The following is an 18,218-nucleotide window of genomic DNA, read 5'->3' as shown; positions in this document are numbered from 1 at the left end:
ATTTATTATATAATATTTTTAGGTGCACATTTAGGCCAAATTCTGACTCATCCCCTAATGTTTAATGTAATAACTGTAATGTCCTCAAACACGTTAGACTGAGCCAAAACTGCCGATATCGATGAGCTTGTCCGACAGTCTAATGTGTGTTGGAGCCCTGCATAATTGATTGTCAGGAGCGTGAGAGATCTGGCATGTCCAATATCGAACTGCTGACCCCATTGTTGTCTCTGAGGCGCTGTCATAAACAACACAGGAGCATTCGGCAGAACGATCACTCTTGTGTACGGCAGAGGTGGCCAAGGTAACTGTGTTGGCCGAATGATTGTTTGGCCAACAGCCATATAAGACTATGTTCACATGTTCAGTCATCATCTGTTAGAATGGATCCAGCAATCTGTTGACAAAAAAGTTGTGTAGACACAACTTTTTTGTCTGCCTGAAAAAAATCTGATTTTAACTGGATCTGTTTGTTTTAACATTGAAGTCTATGGAAAATGGGTCTGTTAATTAACCATCTGTTTTCCTCCCATTTGAAAAGGATCTGTTTTTTTCTTACTGGATCAGTTTCAAATGAATGATTACTTGAAAGTTCACATGTCCAGTAGTATATGTTAAATACAGTATTTATTTTTCCACCTCCAATAAGCATAAAACAGATGCTTTTCAAATGTTGTGTCTGCATAACTTTTTTGTCAACAGATTGCTGCGTGATCGGCTCTAATGGATGATTACTGGACATGTGAACTTAGACTAATGTGTATGAGGGAGTTTAAACAGGTTGTCCGGTCTTCTGATAAAAGCCTGTAGTCACTCCATGCAGCTTATAGTCTGGGGATTGTATGTGACTGCAGACTTCTAAATCCTGACAGCGTGCGGTGCGCAAGCTGTCAGGATTCATCAGAATTAGGCCACATTCACACGTTGAGTATTTACCTCAGTATCTGTAAGCTAAAACCTGGAGTAGAACAATCAGAAGAAAAGTATAATAGAAACACGTCACCAATTCTGTATTTATCACCCACTCCTGGTTTTGTCTTAGAAATACTGAGGCAAAAAAACTCACCAAATACTCAATGTGTGAATGTGGCCTTGTAGTAGTGGGGAAGGATGTAGCCTTCCTTTGGCACTAAAAGAGTTAAAAGAGAATGTTCCCATAGTTAGATCTCTCTGAGCTGCCTTTAGGTCCAGTTAAGGGGTTAGCTGTGATGATCCAGCAAGTAGAGTAGAGGGGTAACTTAGTGCCATGATCAAGCATAGAGTGTGTATAAAGCTTGTTTCTGGTATAATTCCTTGTGGGCTGTAGTATCGGTAACCAGCCACAAGATGCCACTGTCACGGGCACAGTTGATATTGCAATTCTGCTAGCAGTATTGCAGACATGCATGACAGTGAAGGGTTAAATGTGTGTGAGGACAGCCCATAGAGGGTGGGCACTTTAGGAAACCTGTGGTGAGTTTCCAGAAAGAACTCAGTGAAAGTTTGGACAGAGAACAGTACGTGCTGCCTAAGTAAAGTGTCTGCTAGGGCAGACGGGAGCCCCATACCCTAGATAGTAGGATCACCAGAGCGAAGATTCCCCACGCAAGAGTCCCATTAGCCGGTCGGAGAAACTCAACAGAGGTATTGAGGACCCGGGGCACATTCTATCTGCAGGCTGCAGAGGAAGCTAGGACTCAAGGCTAGGAAATGGGGAGATATAGGATTCGGATATACTGTCGCTGGTGAGGAAGATTTTCTAGGGCTAAAGAATAGAGTCACAGAGATGCTTCACTTAGAGAGGGAACCAGGGCTGAAGCTGTTTCCAGTACCTGTGAGAGAGATGACAACCCGTTGGGCCTTATCCATTATATCTGCCTGTAAATATTGTAACCAAGCAATGTGAACTGAGGTCTAAGATGGTACACATGCAAGAAATAGGAGCATGTTCACACTATCAAAAAGAAGCAAAACCTACAAAAGACAAAAAATATATCTCATACCCTACCATCATTATATATAAATGTAAAGCAAAGTTGCATATTAAATATAGGGTACTTAGTGAACTATTTTTGATCAAAAAAAGTATACAAGTCGTCCCACCAGCGACAAGGTGACCCTAAATTGGGACGGTACCTACACTGTCTATATTAAAAACCTTACTGTATATCAAAGTTGAAGTAATCCATATAAAAGGGTAGACAAATAGGACCGGGTCCCAACTTCAGACCACCTAGGCCCGTGGTAAGCTACATATATACTAATCAGCTCAACAAAGGGGATGCCACACCCTTAATTTGCACAGAATGCAAACAAGACAAAAAACCAAGCAATGTGAACTAAGGTCTAAGATGGTACACATGCAAGAAATAGGAGCATGTTCACACTAGCAAAAAGAAGCAAAACCTACAAAAGACAAAAAATATATCTCACACCCTACTATCATTATATATAAATGTAAAGCAAAGTTGCATATTAAATATAGGGTACTTATTGAACTATTTTTGATCAAAAAAAGTATACAAGCCGTCCCACCAGCGACAAGGTGACCCTAAATTGGAACGGTACCTACACTGTCTATATTAAAAACCTTACTGTATATCAAAGTTGAAGTAATGCATATAAAAGGGTAGACAAATAGGACCGGGGCCCAACTTCAGACCACCTAGGCCCCTGGTAAGCTACATATATACTAATCAGCTCAACAAAGGGGATGCCACACCCTTAATTTGCACAGAATGCAAACAAGACAAAAAAACAAGAAATGTGAACTGAGGTCTAAGATGGTACACATGCAAGAAATAGGAGCATGTTCACACTAGCAAAAAGAAGCAAAACCTACAAAAGACAAAAAATATATCTCATACCCTACCATCATTATATATAAATGTAAAGCAAAGTTGCATATTAAATATAGGGTACTTAGTGAACTATTTTTGATCAAAAAAAGTATACAAGCCGTCCCACCAGCGACAAGGTGACCCTAAATTGGGACGGTACCTACACTGTGTATATTAAAAACCTTACTGTATATCAAAGTTGAAGTAATGCATATAAAAGGGTAGACAAATAGGACCGGGTCCCAACTTCAGACCACCTAGGCCCGTGGTAAGCTACATATATACTAATCAGCTCAACAAAGGGGATGCCACACCCTTAATTTGCACAGAATGCAAACAAGACAAAAAACCAAGCAATGTGAACTGAGGTCTAAGATGGTACACATGCAAGAAATAGGAGCATGTTCACACTAGCAAAAAGAAGCAAAACCTACAAAAGACAAAAAATATATCTCATACCCTACCATCATTATATATAAATGTAAAGCAAAGTTGCATATTAAATATAGGGTACTTATTGAACTATTTTTGATCAAAAAAAGTATACAAGCCATCCCACCAGCGACAAGGTGACCCTAAATTGGGACGGTACCTACACTGTCTATATTAAAAACCTTACTGTATATCAAAGTTGAAGTAATGCATATAAAAGGGTAGACAAATAGGACCGGGGCCCAACTTCAGACCACCTAGGCCCGTGGTAAGCTACATATATACTAATCAGCTCAACAAAGGGGATGCCACACCCTTAATTTGCACAAAATGCAAACAAGACAAAAAACCAAGCAATGTGAACTGAGGTCTAAGATGGTACACATGCAAGAAATAGGAGCATGTTCACACTAGCAAAAAGAAGCAAAACCTACAAAAGACAAAAAATATATCTCATACCCTACCATCATTATATATAAATGTAAAGCAAAGTTGCATATTAAATATAGGGTACTTAGTGAACTATTTTTGATCAAAAAAAGTATACAAGCTGTCCCACCAGCGTCAAGGTGACCCTAAATTGGGACGGTACCTACACTGTCTATATTAAAAACCTTACTGTATATCAAAGTTGAAGTAATGCATATAAAAGGGTAGACAAATAGGACCGGGTCCCAACTTCAGACCACCTAGGCCCGTGGTAAGCTACATATATACTAATCAGCTCAACAAAGGGGATGCCACACCCTTAATTTGCACAGAATGCAAACAAGACAAAAAACCAAGCAATGTGAACTGAGGTCTAAGATGGTACACATGCAAGAAATAGGAGCATGTTGGATGGGCAAGATGAAAAAAAAGTGTCTGTTTAAAGCGTACATGTTATGCACCACATTTATTATATAATATTTTTAGGTGCACATTTAGGCCAAATTCTGACTCATCCCCTAATGTTTAATGTAATAACTGTAATGTCCTCAAACACGTTAGACTGAGCCAAAACTGCCGATATCGATGAGCTTGTCCGACAGTCTAATGTGTGTTGGAGCCCTGCATAATTGATTGTCAGGAGCGTGAGAGATCTGGCATGTCCAATATCGAACTGCTGACCCCATTGTTGTCTCTGAGGCGCTGTCATAAACAACACAGGAGCATTCGGCAGAACGATCACTCTTGTGTACGGCAGAGGTGGCCAAGGTAACTGTGTTGGCCGAATGATTGTTTGGCCAACAGCCATATAAGACTATGTTCACATGTTCAGTCATCATCTGTTAGAATGGATCCAGCAATCTGTTGACAAAAAAGTTGTGTAGACAGATGACCTGGCCTCCACAGTCACCAGACCTGAACCCAATCGAGATGGTTTTGGGTGAGCTGGACCGCAGAGTGAAGGCAAAAGGGCCAACAAGTGCTAAGCATCTCTGGGAACTCCTTCAAGATTGTTGGAAGACCATTTACTGTGACTACCTCTTGAAGCTCATCAAGAGAATGCCCAAAGTGTGCAAAGCAGTCATCAAAGCAAAAGGTGGCTACTTTGAAGAACCTAGAATATAAGACATATTTTCAGTTGTTTCACACTTTTTTGTTAAGTATATAATTCCACATGTGTTAATTCATAGTTTTGATGCCTTCAGTGTGAATGTACAATTTTCATAGTCATGAAAATACAGAAAAATCTTTAAATGAGAAGGCGTGTCCAAACTTTTGGTCTGTACTGTATATATATATACACACGTGGTCAAAATTGTTGGTACCCCTCGTTTAATAAAAGAAATGAAAGAAAAACCCACAATGGTCACAGAAATAACTTGAATCTGATAAAAGTAATAATAAATTAAAAATCTATGAAAATGAACAAATGAAAGTCAGACATTGCTTTTCAACCCTGCTTACACAGAATTTTTCAAAAAATGAAACTGATAAAATAGGCCTGGACAGAAATGATGGCGCCCCTGAAAATAATGTGACAAGGGGACATGTTAAATCAAGTTGTGTCCACTAATTACCATCACAGGTGTCTACAATCTTGTAATCAGTCAGTGGGCCTGTATATAGGGCTACAGATACTCACTGTGCTGTTTGGTGACATGGTGTGTATCACACTCAACATGGACCAGAGGAAGCAAAGGAAAGAGTTGTCTCAGGAGATAAGAAAGAAAATTATAGACAAGCATGTTAAAGGTAAAGGTTATAAGACCATCTCCAAGCAGCTTGATGTTCCTGTGACTACAGTTGCACATATTATTCAGAAATTTAAGATCCATGGGACTGTAGCCAACCTCCCTGGATGTGGCCCCAGGAGGATAATTGATGACAAATCATAGAGACGAATAATATGAATGGTAACAAAAGAGCCCAGGATAACTTCTAAAGAGATTAAAGGTGAACTTCAAGCTCAAGGATCATCAGTGTCAGATCGCACCATCCGTCATTCTTTGATCCAAAGTCGACTTCATGGGAGACGACCAAGGAGAACACCATTGTTGAAAAAAAATCACAAAAAAGCCAGACTGGAATTTGCCAAACTACATGTTGACAAGCCACAAAGCTTCTGGAAGAATGTCCTATGGACAAATGAGACAAAAATGGAAGTTTTTGGCAAGGCACATCAGCTCTATGTTCACAGACGGAAAAATGAAGGATATCAAGAAAAGAACACTGTCCCTACTGTGAAACATGGAGGAAGCTCTGTTATGTTCTGGGGCTGCTTTGCTGCATCTGGCACAGGGTGTCTTGAATCTGTGCAGGGTACAATAAAATCTCAAGACTATCAAGGGATTCTAGAGAGAAATGTGCTGCCCAGTGTCAGAAAGCTTGGTCTCAGTCGCAGGTCATGGGTCTTGCAACAGGATAATGACCCAAAACACACAGCTAAAAACACCCAAGAATGGCTAAAAGGAAAACATTGCACTATTCTGAAGTGGCCTTCTATGAGCCCTGACCTAAATCCTATTGAGCATCTTTGGAAAGAGCTGAAACATGCTGTCTGGAAAAGGCAACCTTCAAACATGAGACAACTGGAGCAGTTTGCTCATGAGGAGTGGGTCAAAATACCTGTCGAGAGGTGCAGACGTCTCATTGACAGTTACAGGAATCGTTTGATTGCAGTGATTGCCTCAAAAGGTTTTTCAAGAAAATATTAAGTTAAGGGTACCATCATTTCTGTCCAGTCCTATTTCATGAGTTCAATATTTTTAAAAGTTCTGTGGAAGCAGGGCTGAAGAGCAATATCTGACTTTCATTTGTCCATTTTCATAAATTTTTAATTTATTATTACTTTTGTCAGATTCAAGTTATTTCTGTGACCATTGTGGGTTTTTCTTTCATTAAACGAGGGGTACCAACAATTTTGACCACGTGTGTATATACTATATTAGTGCAGCTGTATTTGTGAGCACTTCTATGTTGGTACTGTTTGGTGCTTTTGGTGCTATTGTATTGTGGTATTACTGGAACATAATACTACAATATTAGACTTCTAATACCATAAGCAAGAAATCAAAATAACCTTCTTCAGTTAATAGACTTAAACCTTTATTACTGAACTCAGCTACAGTGCCAGCTGGTAGCTATGATGCCCAGGACTTCCTGCGGCTTGTACACAGCATGGTGACAACTTTATAATGGATCAAGAAAAATGCAAAGCAGCATAAACACATTTGTTTATACTCATAAAATAAGACATTTACAAGGAAAAGTTTCATTAGTATAATCAGTGGTATGAAGTTTTATGTCATTTACATTAAAGTAAGAGGGAGTAAAATGCATACCGACAGAAGGACATGTAAGAGGCAATGCATGTACAAAGGTTCACATTTTTAATAAGGAATTATACCTAACAGCCTTTTTCCCATTAATCAATTACAAATGCTATTTTTGACATACCAGACAATAATGGTCACATATTTTAATGCAGATGTTTGTTTTTGAAATGCATGAACGCAAGAAGAGACTTCAAATATTATTCCTAAAATCTGCACAAATAAATGCTAACCACAACCATCCTTCCGCAATATGCTGCCTCTTCCAGCTAAGTCATGGGCTCTAGACTAATGTGAATTAGCCTCAAGCTTTGTTCACATGTCCAGTTCTCATCAGCTTGTTAATGTTAAAAATATATGCAATGTAGAAACCAAACATTCATTTTTGAATAAATTCATCTTTAAAAAAAGGGATCCATTTAAAAACAGGTTTGCTTTTATTAGTGTTGGAATAATTCTTAATATTGTGTATATTGCACCAGCTACTATTTACTACTGTTTAATAGTAATATTAACCACACAATGTCCTCAAAATACCAGAGGCACTTCGAATATCAATTACCACAACACTCAGTCTAAGTGTAAAAACTGAGCCATTTTTGACGCACATTTCTCCGTCAGCTTCTTCTTCTTTAAATGTTGCGGTAGCCAATCCGCACAGAGGAAACTACCTCAGTCATTATTGATGTCATGGCGCATGTCACTACCGCCTGCCCTCTTGCTGTCCGGAACTTCCTTGTTACGCTTGGTGAACCGCAAGCTAGACGCTCTGCGTGTCAGTTGGCTCAGTTTTTACACTTAGGCTGAGTGTTGTAGTTACTGTTTAATAGTGCATGAGTTTCTGTTTCCAGCAATACACTGTGTACAGAATTATTAGGCAAATGAGTATTTTGATCACATGATACTTTTTATACATGTTGTCCTACTCCAAGCTGCATAGGCTTAAGAGCCAACTACCAATTAAGTAAATCTGGTGATGTGCATCTCTGTAATGAGGAGGGGTGTTGTCTAATGACATTTACACTCTATATAAGGTGCGCTTAATTATAAGGCAACTTCCTTTCCTTTGGCAAAATGGGTCAGAAGAGAGTTTTGACGGGCTCTGAAAAGTCCAAAATTGTGAGATGTCTTGCAGAGGGATGCAGCAGTCTTGAAATTTCCAAACTTTTTGAGGCGTGATCAACGAACAATCAAGCGTTTCATGGCAAATAGCCAACAGGGTTGCAAGAAGCTTGTTGGCCAAAAAAGGCGCAAAATAACTGCCCATGAGTTGAGGAAAATCAAGCGTGAAGCTGCCAAGATGCCATTCGCCACCAGTTTTGCCATATTTCAGAGCTGCAACGTTACTGGAGTATCAAAAAGCACAAGGTGTGCGATACTCAGGGACATGGCCAAGGTAAGGAAGGCTGAAAAACGACCACCTTTGAACAAGAAACATAAGATAAAACGTCAAGAATGGGCCAAGAAATATCTTAAGACTGATTTTTCAAAGGTTTTATGGACTGATGAAATGAAAGTGACTCTTGATGGGCCAGATGGATGGGCCAGAGGCTGGATCAGTAAAGGGCAGAGAGCTCCACTCCGACTCAGACGCCAGCAAGGTGGAGGTGTGGTACTGGTATGGGCTGGTATCATCAAAGATGAACTTGTGGGACCTTTTCGGGTTCAGGATGGAGTGAAGCTCAACTCCCAGACCTACTGCCAGTTTCTGGAAGACAACTTCTTCAAGCAGTGGTACAGGAAGAAGTCGGTATCGTTCAAGAAAAACATGATTTTCATGCAGGACAATGCTCCATCACATGCATCCAACTACTCCACAGCGTGGCTGGCCAGTAAAGGTCTAAAAGAAGAAAAAATAATGACATGGCCGCCTTGTTCACCTGATCCGAACCCCATAGAGAACCTGTGGTCCAACATAAAATGTGAGATCATCAGGGAGGGAAAATAGTACACCTCTCGAAACAGTGTCTGGGAGGCTGTGGTGGCTGCTGCACGCAATGTTGATCGAAAACAGATCAAGCAACTGACAGAATCTATGGATGGAAGGCTGTTGAGTGTCATCATAAAGAAAGGTGGGTATATTGATCACTAATTTTTTGGGTTTTTGTTTTTGCACGTCAGAAATGTTTATTTCTGAATTTTGTGCACTGATATTGGTTTACCTGGTGAAAATAAACAAGTGAGATGGGATTATATTTGGTTTTTATTAAGTTGCCTAATAATTCTGCACAGTAATAGTTACCTGCACAAACAGATATTCTCCTAAGATAGCCAAATCTAAAAAAAACCCACTCCAACTTCCAAAAATATTAAGCTTGGATATTTATGAGTCTTTTGGGTTGATTGAGAACATAGTTGTTGATCAATAATAAAAATAGTCCTCTAAAATACAACTTGCCTAATAATTCTGCACACAGTATAGTGTTATATTGCCAATAATTCATTGTTAAAAACAAACAAATAAACAAACAAAGGGTTCCTGTTCACTCACTGAAGCACATTTTACTTTCACTTTGCAAGCTGACAGACAAGATGCTAAGATTCTAAGTTATATGAAATACCAGTTGTAAGCTGTGTTATCTTTGTTCCTGAATAAATATACAGTAGTGTTCAAAATAATTGCAGTCCAATATGACTAACCAGATTAATCACTGTTTTTGGTGTAAATTATATTACCACATGTCAAACAATTTACCAGTTGGTGCAGTAGATTCTAAGAAAACCAACAGACTCAGCATTCATGATCTGCATGTTTTTGAGTCTGTGTATTTGAATAATTAATTAAAAGGGGGTGTGATGTCAATTACAGGCCTCTCTCATCTTTTTTAAGTGGGAGAACTTGCACAATTGGTGGCTGACTAAATACTTTTTTCCCCACTGTGTATACCAGGATAAGGGAGCATATACCAGAAAGGGAGACCAGGATGGGGGGAGCATATACCAGGATGGGGGAGCATATACCAGAATGGGGGAGCATATACTAGGAAGGGGGACCAGGAAGGGTGAGCATATTCCAGAATGGGGGACCAGGATGGCAGAGCATATACCAGGATGGGGGAGCTAATACCAGGATGGGGAAGCATATACCAGGATGAGGGACCAGGATGGGGAAGCATATACCAGGATGAGGGAGCATATGCCAGGATGAGGACCAGGATGGGAGAGCATATACCAGGATGGGGGAGCGTATACCAGGATGGGGAAGCATATACCAGGATGAGGGACCAGGATGGGAGAGCATATACCAGGATGAGGGAGCATATACCAGGATGGGGTCGCATATACCAGGATGGGGGAGCATATACCAGGATGGGGAAGCATATACCAGGATGAGGGACCAGGATGGGGAAGCATATACCAGGATGAGGGAGCATATACCAGGATGGGGTCGCATATACCCGGATGGGGGAGCATATAATAGGATGGGGGAACATATAATAGGATGGGAGAGCATATACCAGGATGGGGGAGCATTTGGTTTCAGTCATGGGGTCGGACTGTCTGCGAATTTGCATATACAATGTCTTTAATAAAATGGCGCCAGATAGCGCGGTATGCACATGCGCTGACGCCATAGTATAATGCACTGCCCATAGTCATCCATGTAGTATAATGCACAGCCCATAGCTATCCATGTAATATAATGCACAGCCCATAGTCATACATGTAGTAGTATGTCCACCGTGTACTCACTGATTTAAAAAAAAATAAATACTCACCTCCCATCTGCTCCCAGCGCGGCGTTCTATTCTGAAGCTGGCAGCTGACTTCAGCATGCAAGCGATGGGAGGAGCATGACGTCACTGCCAAGCGCCCCTGGTCACGTGCACGCTGACGTCAGCTGCTGGCCTTTGATTGGCCGGCAGCGTGTATTGCTGCGCATGGACCCAATAGGTCTGTGCGCTATATAATATACTTCAGCTGAATGTGCATCCGAGGACGCGCATCCTGCTGAAGCATTTGCTGGCATCGGTGAGCTCCTCACCCATCGGGCCCGGTTGCAGCGTTAGTTACACCCCTGTCGATGGCTAGTGGTCCCTCTCATTTGTCCAGGGCCTCGGCACTTGCCCTGGTGACGCCGACCCTGTTGCAGTATATAGAACAAGCGATCAAATCATCACAGGTTCAAAAGAGGAATAAAAAAGGAAGTAACATTTTTTCAAAATATAAAAAATATAAAAGTTTGAATCACCACTCTTGTCCCACTTTAAAAATTAAGAAATAAAAAAGTTAAAAATAAACATATTTGGAGTTGCCTTATCTATAAAAGTCTAATCTATCAACTTATAACATTAATTAAACCATAAACAAAATCAGAATGCCAGAGTTTCTGTTTTCAGTCACAGCACCTCTTCCATGAAATTAAAATGAGATGAAAACTTTGTATGCATCCCAAAATTATATCAATAAAAACATCAGCTCGCAATTCAAAAATTGAGCCCCAATCCAGCTCCATCTATGGAAAAATAACAAATATATGGGTCTCAGAGAATTGGGCCACAAAACAATTATTGTTTTTACAGAATTTCAGAATATGTTTCCCCACTTAAATAAAAGCTATACAAGTTTGGCATTGCCTTAATCATACTGACCTGGAGAATCATGTTGCCCGGTCACTTTTACCACACATTGAATGCAATAAACACAAAACTCCAAAAACAATGGTGGATTTTTTTTCACTATAATTTGTCCTGCAAACGACGAGGCCTCAAAAAATTATGGGACTTGGAAGAAGGGGAGGAGAAAACGTAAGCACAAAAAGTGAAAATTGTCTGCGGGAAGGGATTGAAGACTATAACGAAATGACAGTGGTTATACCTTTTGATTTGAGGTTTTCTTGCTCTGCCTGTTCACAGAAATGTATTGGTACATTATCAATGTAATGACATCCATAATCGCAATCAAGTCAACTGGCCTTTCATTTCTACACCATTCTATTGATTAAAATTACATGTTCATATCTTAGACAATACAATGGAAGGCAGGATATGCCACATGCTACAGCAAAGGTGATTGTGATGTCCAGTGCTCTTCCTGATATAAAAGGAGAAACCTTATTTCGCTATGCTAAAATGATCATAAATGTAATAACTATGGGAATATGCTAAGCATGCTACACAAGCATTATGGAGTCCTTCGGATTGGCAACTCTATGTACAGTGTTTGCGTGCTGAATGCACATACATGAATGAAAATACAAACTGGGCGTTACACGGAAACAAGGCATACAGTAAAGTGTATTGTCATTTTAGATGACTTTTCATTATAAACTCTTGTTTATGTGCATGATGAATAAGGACATTTTCAAGGACATGCCACACAGATCGTGAATGCACGGGTTTCTAATGAAAGATCAGATGTCTGACAACCATTTCAAATGTGACAGTGCAATTTGCCTCTTTTGAAGGACGAGGATTTAATCCCTTGCGCCACTTATTGGATGTAGCAATCCTAAAAGTCAATATCGACCCTTTGCCAAATGACTTAGGATAAAAGCCAAACCGGAATCCCCTCCTCAGTGCAAAGCAGGAGATCTGATTTGGCTAGGTTAGAGGCCTCTAACTGGGGTCAAAGGGGGAACGTTTCTCCTTGCAGAGAGTGCCAAGCATGGGTAAGGATAAAGGTGACAGTGTAATGCTAGGTTAAATCTGGCCATACCCAGTAGGTGAACAATGCTTTGGCCAATTGTCCGGCCGACAGCAATCTCAGTTCAGCCGACTCTCTTGGCTTATCTCCGGGAAAACAATGTATCGGCAGTCCAAAAATAAGCATGCGTAATCGACATCTCCCCAACCATTATTCGGCTGGCACCCTCCATGCACATTTGACTTTCGTCCGAATCAAACAATAGTTTAATGTGTATGGGAGCCTTCAAAACTTGCTAATCATAACTGTTAACTCCTTCACCCCCAAAGACAGTTTTCACCTTCATAACCAGGCCAAATTTTACAATTCTGACCACTGTCACTTTATAATAACTCTGGAAAGCTTCAATGGATCCCACTGATTCTGAGATTGTTTTTTCGTGACATATTGTACTTCATGATTGTGGTAAAATTTGTTCTATATGACTTGCGTTTATTTGTGAAAATATCGGAAATTTGGCAAAAATTATGAAAATTTGGCAATTTTCAAACTTTGAATTCTTATCCCCTTGTTAAGAGAGATATGTCACACAAAATTGTTTATAAATAACATTTCCCACATAGAATCATAGAATCATAGAATGGTAGAGTTGGAAGGGACCTCCTGGGTCATCTGGTCCAACCCCCTGCTCAAAGCAGGATTCACTAGATCATCTCAGACAGATGTCTGTCCAGCTTCTGTTTGAAGACGTCCATTGAAGGAGAACTCACCACCTCTCGTGGCAGCCTGTTCCACTCATTAATCACCCTAACTGTCACATGTCTGCTTTACACCTGCATCATTTTTTGTAAGGAAGTTAGAGGGGTTAAAAGTTTATCATCAATTTCTCATTTTTCCAACAAAATTTACAAAACCATTTTTTTAGGGACCACATCACATTTGAAGTGACTTTGAGGGGCCTATATGACAGAAAATACCAAAGGTGACACCATTCTAAAAACTTCACCCCTCAAAACTACATTCAAGAAGTTTATTAACCTTTCAGGTGCTTCACAAGAATTAATGCAACGTGGAAGGAAAAAATTAACATTTGACTTTTTTTCACAAAAATTTTACTTTAGCCACAATTTTTTTATTTTCACAAGGGTAACAGTAGAAAATGGACCCCAAAATTTGTTGTGAAATATCTCCTATCTCCTGAGCACGCCGATACCCCATATGTGGGGGAAAACTACTGTTAGGGTGTATGGCAGGGCTCGGAAGTCAAGGAGCACAGTTTGACTTTTTAAATGCAAAAATGACTGGAATCGAGAGGGATACCAGATTTATATCCATTCTTTACGTTTTGGCTGCTATCATACACAAAAAGCCGTTTTTTTTGCAGAAACAAATTTTTGCATCGCCATATTTTGAGAGCTATCATTTTTCTATATTTTTGCTGACAGAGTCATGTGAGGGCATGATCTTTGCTGGATGAGTCAAAGTTTTATTGGTATCATTTTCAGGCACATAACATTTTTTGATATCTTTCTATTATGATTTTTGGAAGGCAGAATGAACAAAAAACGGCAATTCAGGAATTGTTTTTTTTTTCTTCTAATGCCGTTCCACGTGTGGTAAAATTGATAAGGCTGCTTCGGGTCAGTACGTTTACAGTTGTACCACATTTATATAATTTTTTTATGTTTTGGCGCTTTTACACAATAAAAGCTATTTTATAGAAAAAATAATTATTTTTGCATCGCTGTATTCTGAGTGGTATAACTTTTTTATTCTTCCGCTGATGGAGCTGTATGGCGGCTTATTTTTTGCGGGACAAGATGATTTTTTCAGTGTTTTATTCCACTTTTTGTTCCGCGGTAAAATGGAAAAGCATAGTTTTTTTTCTTTACGGTGTTCACTGAAGGGGTTAACTAGTGTGAATTGTAACGGGTCTGGGAGGCGGAACCTCTGGGCTACAATACAAGGGGGCGGTCCTTGTAAGGGAGCGGGTGGCGACCAGGCAGGTAGTCACAGGAGGTGACCAGGACAGTCTCTGGGTGTACGGGCAGGAGGACACGGCAAGTGATCAGGGCAGTCTCTGGATAAAGGGGTAGGTACGACCTGTGATGGCTGAACCTCCAGGTAGGCTAGCAAGGCAGATGAAGAATGTGTGCTCCCAGGTGAGCAAGCGAGAGTCTCTGGAATAGCAGGTGGTCACAGCACGTGACGGCGGAGCCTCCAGGTAGGCAAGCAGGCAGGTAACGGAGAAGCGCTCCCAGGTGGGCGGGCAAGAGTCTCAGGAATAGCTGGTGGTCACAGCACGTGACAGCGGAGCCTCCGGGCAGGCAAGCAGGCAGGTAGCGGAGAAGCGCTCCCAGGTGAGCGGGCAAGAGTCTGGAGTAGCTGGTGGTCACAGCACGTGACAGCGGAGCCTCCGGGCAGGCAAGCAGGCAGGTAGCGGAGAAGCGCTCCCAGGTGAGCGGGCAAGAGTGTGGAGTAGCTGGTGGTCACAGCACGTGACAGCGGAGCCTCCGGGCTGGCAAGCAGGCAGGTAACGGAGAAGCGCTCCCAGGTGAGCGGGCAAGCTGGTCCATAGACAGACTGACCGGAGTTGTAAGGCAGACCGTCGGACCTCAGGCAAGCAGGCAGGTAGCTGAGGTGCGCTCCCAGGTGAGCGGGCAGGCTGGTCCTTAGACAGACTGACAGGAGTAGTAGGCAGACCGTCGGACCTCAGACTAGCAGACAGGTAGCAAGTAATCAGGCAGGAATCTGACAGGTAACTGGCAGGTAACTGGCAACGGGACCTGAGGGCTGAAGCACAGGTGAGACACAGGTGCAAACAACATTGCTCGGGCACCTCCATTTTGGAGGAGGTGCCTTATATATGATGAAGTCCTCCGGCCATTGGCCGGGGACTCCTTAGGACGGCGCGCGCGGCCCCTTTAAGAGGAGGGGAGCGCGAGCGCGCGCGCCCTAAGCACAGGGGCCGGGAAGGAGCGCGCGCTGAGAGCAGAGCGGGAGGAGGACGCCGGGAAGGAGCGCGCGCTGACAGCAGAGCGGAAGAGGGACGCCGGGCACGGGGCAGAGCGGTGAGGGGAGCAGCGTCCCTGCCTAGCAGAGGGCAGGGACGCCGGCACTACAGTACCCCCCCCTTTAGGCCCCCCCTTTTTTAGGCCAGACAGAAATTTAGCTAGGATGAGAGGGGCATGGATGTTCTCCCGGGGCTCCCACGTTCTCTCCTCAGGACCAAACCCCTTCCAATCTACCAGAAAAAAGGTCTTTCCTCTTACCCTTTTGGTGGCAAGAATGTTCTCTACCTCAAACTCGTCCTCAGCAGAAACCGGAGCAGGAGGCGTACCTGTAGACTTGGAAAAAGAGTTAAGTACCACAGGTTTGAGGAGAGATACATGGAAGGAGTTAGGGATCCGTAAGTTGGCCGGGAGTTTCAATTTATAGGCCACCGGGTTGATCTGACTGGTGACCTCCAGAGGTCCGATGAACCGAGGCCCTAACTTGTAAGAGGGTATCTTGAGTCGAACATATTTAGATGAGAGCCAGACCTTATCTCCTGGACGAAATTGAGGAGGATCCAGGCGTTTTTTGTCAGCGTGTCTTTTCATCCGCTTGGACGACTGAAGGAGTGCGGATCGGGTACTCTCCCAAATGGAGGAAAATTTGCTAACGAGAGATTCCGCAGCCGGGTTGTCCACCGAGGTGGAGACAGGAAAAGGAATCCGAGGATGCTGACCAAAGACTACAAAAAACGGGGATTTGGAGGAGGATTCGCTCTCGTGATTATTGTAAGAGAACTCGGCCCATGGTAGGAGATCCACCCAGTCAGAATGGTGGGCATTAACGAAGTGCCGGAGGTAACTGGTCAGGTTCTGATTGATCCGCTCCACTTGACCATTGGACTGTGGGTGGTAAGCGGAAGAGAAGTCCAGGGTGACGTCTAGTAGTTTACAAGTGGCTCTCCAGAAGCGTGAGGTGAACTGTACCCCACGATCCGACACGATGTGGAGGGGCAGGCCATGAAGACGGAAGATGTGACGAATAAAGTCTCTAGCTAGCTCGGGTGCAGACGGGAGGCCTGGCAGGGGAACGAAATGAGCCATCTTGGAGAAGCGGTCAGCGACCACCTAAATGACCGTACAACCGGCAGAGAGTGGGAGGTCAGTTATGAAGTCCATTGCAATATGCTGCCAGGGGGCAGCAGGTACTGGGAGCGGAAGGAGGCGACCGGCTGGCAGATGTCTCGGAACCTTGTTGCGGGCGCAGGACACACAGGCAGAAACAAAGTCTATTACATCCTTGTGCAGGGTAGGCCACCAGTAGTGCCGGGAAATAAGCTGGAGGGTCTTCTTCTGACCAGCGTGGCCAGCCAGTTTAGACGAGTGACCCCAGTGAAGGATCTTCTCCCGATCAGGTACTGATACGAACGTCTTTCCGGGAGGGAGACGATTTAGACTCACGGGAGCCACCTGCATTACTCTGGCGGGATCGATGATGTGTTTCGGATCTTCCTCGAGATCAGATACCAGAAAGGATCGAGACAAGGCGTCCGCCTTGACGTTTTTGTCAGCCGGGCGAAAATGAAGGACAAAATCAAAACGAGCAAAAAACAAGGACCACCGGGCTTGGCGCGGGTTAAGTCTCTGGGCATGCTGGAGGTAAGCCAAGTTCTTGTGGTCAGTGTAAATTATTACCGGGTGAAGAGCCCCCTCAAGCAGGTAACGCCACTCCTCCAATGCCAGTTTGATGGCCAATAACTCTCGATCTCCTATGGAATAATTGCGCTCTGAGGAGGAGAAGAGTTTAGAGAAGAAGCCGCAAGTTACCATCCTCCCGGAAGAAGATTTTTGAGTAAGTACCGCTCCAGCTCCAGAGGAGGAGGCGTCCACTTCCAGGAAGAACTGCTTGTTGCCGTCCGGGCGATGCAGCACCGGGGCGGAAGAGAAGGCCTGTTTTAAGGAAAGAAAGGCTTCTTCTGCTTCGGGCGGCCACTCTTTGGGATTAGTACCCTTACGGGTGAGCGCGGAAATTGGGGCAGTCCGGGAAGAGAAGTGTGGTATGAAGAGGCGGTAGTAGTTGGCGAAGCCCAGGAACCGCTGAATGGCCTTCAACCCCTCCGGTCGGGGCCATTTCTCGATGGCAGACAGTTTCTCTGGATCCATTCGTAGGCCGGTCTGAGAAATAATGTAGCCCAAAAACGGAAGCGAGGTCTGCTCAAAGAGGCACTTCTCGTATTTAGCGAAGAGGTGATTCTGCCTGAGCCTGAGCAGGACCTGACGAACGTCCCTCCGGTGAGTCTGGAGATCCGGAGAGAAGACCAAGATGTCGTCCAGGTACACCACTACGCAGGAGTAGAGAAGGTCCCGGAAGATGTCATTGACCAACTCTTGAAAGACGGCAGGAGCGTTACAGAGACCAAAGGGCATTACCAGGTATTCATAGTGGCCGTCCCGGGTGTTGAATGCCGTCTTCCATTCATCCCCTTGACGGATACGAACCAGGTTGTACGCCCCACGGAGGTCTAGTTTGGTGAAGATTCTAGCCCCCCTCAGACGATCAAATAATTCTGGAATGAGCGGAAGGGGGTACTTATTCTTCACCGTGATCTGGTTTAGGCCTCTATAGT

The 18,218-nt window shown here is 43.1% G+C and overlaps 1 protein-coding gene across 1 annotated transcript in view; it reads left to right on the top strand.

Annotated features, from left to right (window-relative positions):
• The window catches only part of LOC141165063 (uncharacterized), a 123,342-nt gene that overhangs the window by 80,471 nt on the left and 24,653 nt on the right, over window positions 1–18,218 (top strand). The window lies entirely within an intron of this gene.

Source organism: Phyllobates terribilis, unplaced genomic scaffold (genome assembly GCF_046119375.1).
Source record: "Phyllobates terribilis strain yellow unplaced genomic scaffold, ASM4611937v1 Scaffold_11__3_contigs__length_659146591, whole genome shotgun sequence".
NCBI lineage: Eukaryota > Metazoa > Chordata > Amphibia > Anura > Dendrobatidae > Phyllobates > Phyllobates terribilis.
The sequence above is the reverse complement of the archived record's forward strand: the minus strand, read 5'-3'. Positions and strand labels throughout refer to the sequence as shown.